We start from the raw sequence: 7,493 nt of genomic DNA on the forward strand, positions 1-7,493 counted from the left end.
TTGATAGTGGATTTTCAGTTGATAATCCTGGGTTAGTTAACCCAGGTTACCAAGTGATAAAGCACTCCTAAGAACTTATTCATCCAAGCAGATCTTTGGTACAAGAGCACCACAGACATATCCCTCAAGATTCAAGCCCTTGGTGCCTAGCCTTATTTCTTATTACTTTTCATTCTTTTTCAACTCTTATTGTTCTTTTCCTTTTTCTTATTAGGATCTTGTTATTTAGCTAGTCTCATGGGGTGTGTTTCAAGCATATGATTCAGGACAGATAGTTGCCTTCCTACCTTGTTGGTGAACCAACTTAGCTAAGTGATTACTACACCACAAATTTAAGGACCTACTCCACAACTTGAACATCACTTTGGTCTTTCATACCATCTCTTTTTATTTAGTTTAAAAGGACAAACATACAATAAGCAAGATGCAGATGAAAACAGGTAACTTGAACTAGCACACATACGACAAAAGCAAGGAAAATACTAAAGACAGAATTGAAAATCCTAAACTATCATGGAAGCATGTTCTATTTCATACATGATTTTCCTTATTTAAAACATGAAAAAGATGGGACAATAAGGGAACTCCACCATCTTTTACTCATGGGGTTGCTCATGGCCTTTGTGGTCTCTTTTCCTAGGGAGACTTTGTTGCTGGTCTCATATGATTCTGGTGGTTTTGGCTCCACTTGAGCTTCCTTTAGCTGTGGTAACTGCTGACTGTCTTGTTCATTAACCAAAGGAATTCCATGTGCTTCAATGCTTGTTTCTTCCACCAGTACTTTGTCGTGCTCTTTCCTTGGTTCCTTGTCTTCCCGATCTCCCTCTTGTGAGGGTTTGAAGACATTGAATGCGAGTTTTTTATCATGTATCCTCAGTATTAGCTCTCCTCGCTCCACATCTATGAGCGCTCTGGCTGTAGCTAGGAACGGTCTTCCCAATATGATTGGGTGGATGTGACTTTCTTCCATTTCCAATATGACAAAGTCTGTAGGAAGGAAGTAGTTCCCAACCTTTACCAACACGTTTTCAACCACTCCCACTACTTGTTTTTGAGTTTTGTCAGCCAGCCTGATGACTACATCTGTAGGTATTAGCTCATTGATCTGCAGTTTCATCATGAGAGATAAAGGCATTAAGTTGATGCTCGCTCCCAGATCACAAAGTCCTTTGTCAAACATTGTTTCTCCTATGGCACAGGGGATGTGAAAACTCCCTGGGTCCCTCCTTTTTGTAGGCAACTTTGGTTGAATGAGAGCACTGAACTCCTTATTCATCACTATTGTTTGCCCTCCTTTGAGTGAGCTTTTCCTGGTCAGCAGCTCTTTCATATACTTAATGTATGAGGGCATTTGTTGGAGAGCCTTGATGAATGGTATGTTTACATGGAGAGATGCAAACATATCAAGGAACTTTGAGTATATTCTTTTTTCTACACCACCCTTGACTTACTTACTCTTTTATTTATTCCATATTTTTAATTCTTGTTTAAAGTAGTAAGTGGATTATTTTCATGAATTGTTAATGCAAAGGATTACTTTTACTTTTAATTAATTTTGAATCCCTATTTTATTTAAATTCATCATGTCTTCTTCTTATATTTTTATGAGCGTTATATTCATGTCAATGGAGTAGATTCCATACTTGACATGGGGTTGATTAAAAGGAGACACTTGAGTTGGAAGGCTTAAGTACTGTTTAGACTAGAAATTGTTGGCTAGTTCTATATTTACTAACGCTAGACCTTCCCAAGGGAGAGGACTAGGATTTGCGAATAAGAGTTAGCTCAATCACTTGAATTTCCTTTATTTAGTAAGGGTTAACTAAGTGAAAACAACAACCTTTTTAATACTACACTTAAGAGATCCCAACAAGGATAGAACTTCTAATTAATCATTCCCCCAGTCAAGGCCTTTTTATTTAGAATATTAATAATCATTCTTAGTTTTTATTGCTTTAATTTACAATTATTTAATTGCTCATTATTCAACTCTCTCAACTCTCGTGGAATTTCCTAATTAATAAAATAGCATCCTTTCTTGCAACTCGTTAGGAGACGATCTGGGACTCATACTCCCAGTATTTTTCAATTCTAAATTTTTGTGACACCCTTCTAAATTGGTGAGGCGGATTTTAGCTGGTTAAGAGCTATACTCGTAACGCTGTTCTATTATATTATAATCTCTTAATTGGCCTAACTTCTGCCACGCACTCGTGGTCCGTCACCAAATTTTGGGAGCCACTCCTATCTTTGATTTCTAAATCAAATTCTTGCAGCAAAAATATCCAACATATCAACCTTGGTTTGGACTCTTTTTTAGCTAATAAATATTTTAGAGCTACATGGTCTAAGTACACTACCACCTTAGTACCAAGTAAGTAGTCTCAGAATTTATCCAGAGCAAAAACTATAGCCAGAAGCTCTTTTTAAGTGGTAGTATAATTAGACTGAGCAGCGTCTAAGGTCTTAGAAGCATAAGCAATTATATAAGGCGATCACACATTATCTCAAATGGCTGACTCCAATCTGACCCTCTCACAATCTGAGCTTGAGTCAAGGCGCTCTTCAGCTTATCAAACGCTTTCATGCAGTCCTCACTCAGCTCAAATTCAACATCCTTCTGCAGCAGTCGGGATAAAGGCAATGCTACCTTACTGAAGTCCTTGATAAACTGCCGGTAAAAACCTGTGTGACCAAGAAACGAACGGACTTCTCTCACAGAGGAGGGGTAAGGTAAACTAGAAATGACATCTACCTTTCCTGAATCAACTAAAATACCAGTATTAGTAACAACATGTCCTAGAACAATACCTTGTTTAACCATAAAATGACATTTTTCAAAATTCAAAACATGGTTTGAACTAACACACCTGTCTAATACTCTAGCTAAACTATCCAAGAAAAGGTTGAAAGAATCACCATACACACTAAAGTCATCCATGAAAACTTCCGTACAGTTCTCAAGAAGATGTGAGAAAATGCTCATCATGCATCTTTGGAACGTAGCTGGTGCATTACATAAGCCAAAAGGCATCCTCTTATATGCATATGTTCCAAAGGGACATATAAAAGTAGTTTTCTACTGATCTTCAGAAGCTATATGAATTTGAAAATAGCCAGTATAACTATCTAGGAAACAGTAGTGTGATTTACCTGACAGGCGATCAAGCATCTGATCGATAAAAGGCAATGGGTAGTGATCCTTGCGAGTAGCCTGGTTGAGGCGCCTATAATCAATGCACACCCTCCAAGGGTTTTGCACTCTAGTTGCTATGAGTTCCCCATGCTCATTCTTCAGTGTTGTGATGCTAGACTTCTTTGGTACCACCTGTACTGGGCTGAGCCATTCACTATCTGAGATCGGATAAATGATGTCAGCTTCAAGCAGTCTGGTCACTTCCTTCTTGACAACCTCTAGAATGGTGGGATTCAGCCGCCTTTGAGGTTGGCGGACAGGCCTTGCTCCCTCTTCTAAAAATATACAGCACTCACAGACTTGAGGGTTGTTGCCTACTATATCCGCCAAGCTCCACCCAATAGCCTTTTTGTGTCTTCTCAACACACTAAGCAACTGCTTGTCTTATTGGGATGTGAGTTCCCTTGCAATGATACTGGGAGCTTCTGATTATCCTCAAGGTAAGCATACTTGAGGTTGGGTGGAAGGGGCTTTAACTCCATTTTCTACTCATGGCTGGGCACTTGATCATCTGGAGCCATTGGTGGGGGCAAGTTATCTTCAGTAAGCTCAGAGGGTTTCCCCACACTTGCACCTTGCTCCATCTTCATCACTTCTATGTCTTCTTGATGAGCTTCAGCCACAGTCTCATCAATAATATCGCACTGGAAGATGGAGTGATCTTCCGGTGGGTGCTTCATAGCTTCATCCAGGTTGAAGCTCACTGCTCGGCCATCTATCTCAAAAGAGTAAGTTCCTGAGAAGGCATCCAATTGGAACCTTGAAGTCTTTAGAAATGGCTTTCCAAGCAGGATGGATGACGGTCTTCCTGAGTCATTAGGTGGCATCTTCAAGATGTAGAAGTCAATAGGGAACGTTAGCCCCTTAATGCTCACCAGCACGTCCTCAGTAATTCCGACCACCGAAATTATGCTTTTATCTGCCAAAACAAAACGTGCTGCCGACCTTTTTAAGGGAGGGAGCCTCAAAGCATCATATACAGATAATGGCATAATACTCACGCACGCACCTAAATCACACATGCAGTAAAAAAATTGTACACCCTCAATAGTACAAGTAAACCATGCATGGCCCCGGATCCCCATATTTTTCTGGTATGGCACCCATTAAAGCAGATATAGAGCTACCTAGAGGAATAGTTTCTAAATTATGTATTTTATCTTTATTCATGCATAAATCTTTTAAAAACTTTGCATATTTAGGTACCTGGCGAATAGCATCAAAAAGGGGAATGGTTACTGGTGCGGAATTTATAACCCACAAACCTACCGTCAAGTGCACCGGGTCGTACCAAGTAATACCCCAGGTGAGTGAGGGTCGATCCCACGAGAATTGATGGACTAAGAAACAATGGTTAAGTGATTTACTTAGACAAACAGAAAAGAGCGTTTGGGTCGCAATTGCATCAAACAGTAAATTCAGAAAATTAATAAAGCAAGCAGTAAACAAGTTGTGAATAATATATGGAGAAAACAGTTAAGGCTTCAGAGATATCTATTTTTCGGATTGACTTTTCTTACTAACTATTTTAATCATGGAAGATTTAATTCATGGCAAACTATATGTAACTAAACCCTAATTCCTTAGACCTTTTTAGTCTCCTCTAAAATTCATCAACCGCAAATTCCTTGGTCACTTAATTCCAATTAGAGGGTGAAGTTCAATTCTAGTTTATATGCCACAGAAATCCTAATTACCCAAATATAAGAGGATTATATGTCACGTATCCCGTTAAGTCCAGATAATTAGAAATTTAGGAGAATATATATTCAAGCTGTTGTTCAAGTAAAGAGCTTTTCCAAGTTATACAAGAACTCAATTAGAACAAGGGTCATACTACCGTTCCACCCAAATTCATAAAATAAAGAACGAAAATAATTCTTGAATTATAAATCAATACATGAATTACAATAGAAAAATAATAATATCAATCCATACAATAGATAGAGTTCCTAACCTTAACAATGGAGGTTTAGTTGCTCATGGTTCAGAGAGAAAACTAGGATTCCGGTAAATTCTAAACTGCGAAACGAGGTAGAAGAGAAGAGATTCTTTTTCCTTTTATATATAATCCTAATTAATGTAAAATATATTTTCTAAAACTAAATAATATATTTTCCTATTTTTAAATAAAATAAAGCTTAAATCAGAATTAATAGGAGATTGCGTGCTTGCTTCTTGGAGAGTTGGGGACCACTTGATTCCTTAATAATCCACGTCTAACTTGAGAAATCTCAAGTTAGGCGCAGCCTTGGCCGAATTTATGGAGAAGAAGTATAGACTATTATATATCGTTGAAAAGCTCTAGAAGTTAGCTTTCCAACGCCACTCGAATCACGTCAATTAGATCTCTGTAGCTTGAGTTATTTAGGTTTGAGTGCAGAGAGGTCAGGGTTGACAGCATCATTCGCCTTCTTCTCTTTTTCTGCGAAAACTCCATCAAATCCATCTGAATGCTATCTAAAATAAACAGAATTGCACATGACTCAAAGTAGAATCCATAGTGGCTAAAAGATAATTAATTCTTGATTAAACTCAACAAATTAAATGCAAATTTACTAGGAAAAGGTAGGAAAGATGCTCACGCATCACAACACCAAACTTGAATTGTTGCTTGCCCTCAAGCAACCAAAATTAGTACATGATTAAGATGTGAATTTGCATGAGAGGTGAGAGTCCAGTTATGCTCATGTCTCTTCTTAAAGTGGGGTTTATCTATTATAATTCTGAACAGTTTCGCCATCTCACTCTCCTTTGAGTCACAGGTGTCACTATCATTCGGAATTAGAATCCGGATCATATTATGAATTCTCTGCTCTTTGTACTCCAGTTAATCCCTGAACACATCATACATCCTTTACTTCTCAATGAATTGGTGCTTTGCACCTTGAGTCTAGCCGTGACTTTAAATGTTTTGTCTCAAGCTTCACTTGACACAAAAATACCACAAGCACTTGACTAGGAAACTCTCTTTAAGTTCTGATTTTTCTTTCAGTTACTCCCAGACAGTGGTGCTCAGAGCCTTTGGCTTACTCTGCAAAATGTATTTGGCCTCGACTCTAGATATTCTGTCTCAAGGATTACTTGACACAAGAACACCACAAGCATATGACTAAGGAAACAACTCTTTGAGCTTTTAATCATATCTGACCTCCTTAGTCATTGATGCTTAGAGCTGATGAGTATTTTGGTGAAAAATAAATTTCTCCCAATGTTTGTTCAGCTCTTCCTCAGTACCCTTATCACTTATAGTGACCATCTTGCAATCTTCCCATCTGACCTTCTTTGCTTCACCTCTCGGGTTCTTCTCTGTGTCACTTGGGAAGTTATCAGTAGGTTTGGGAATCTTCTCAGAGAGGTATCCCACTTGAAACTCCAACCTCTTGATGGTGTCTCCCTGATTTTTGATATTGGCTCACACCTCCTCCTTGAACACCTTGTTATCTTGGATTTCCTTACATATGCCTTCAAGTAGAGTCTCAATCCTTGATAGTCTTTCTTCCGATGATGGAGAGTTGAGATTAGAGGGATGAGAAGGGCCATTTTGGCTTTGGTATGGATGTTGAGATGTGTTGTTAGGTGAGTGCTAATATGATCTCTGTGTGGGATGTTGGTGAGCTGCATTGTTGTTGGGGTTGTGGCGTCTCTGATCTTGGCCTTGGTCTTGTTGATTTCCCCACCCAAAGTTTGGGTGGTTCCTCCAGCCAGGATTATACGTTTTAGAGTATGGGTCATGGTTCCGCCTAGGTAAATTTCCAATGTAGTTGGCTTGCTCCTGACTACCCTCTGCTTCTTCATTCACTCTTTCTTGAGTTGCTGCTGAAGTGGTGATTGCTGCTACTTGATTCCTCTCCATCTTCTTGGTGAGGTCAGCCAATTGCTTGGTAATTATCTTGTTTTGAGCTAGCAGTACATCCACATTGTTTAGCTCCATCACTCCTCTAGTGTTGCCTCTTTCAGAAGCATAGAAGTAGTCATTCTCAACTACAGTCTCAATGACATCTATGGCTTCTTCAATGGTCTTCTTCTTGTTCAGAGATCCCCGGATGAGTGGTCTACTGCCTTCTTTGATTCATAAGAAAGACCTTCATAGAAAATGTGCAGCTGCACCCATTCATTGAACATATCTGGCGGGCATCTTCTTGTCAAGTCTTTAAATCTCTTCCATGCTTCATATAGAGTCTCACCATCCTGCTGCCTAAATGTTTGTACCTCAGCTCTCAACCTGTTGATCCATTGAGGAGGATAGAATCTTACCAAGAACTTGTTCACCACATCTTCCCAGGTTGCTAAACTC

This window comes from Arachis ipaensis, chromosome B10, assembly GCF_000816755.2.
Source record: "Arachis ipaensis cultivar K30076 chromosome B10, Araip1.1, whole genome shotgun sequence".
NCBI lineage: Eukaryota > Viridiplantae > Streptophyta > Magnoliopsida > Fabales > Fabaceae > Arachis > Arachis ipaensis.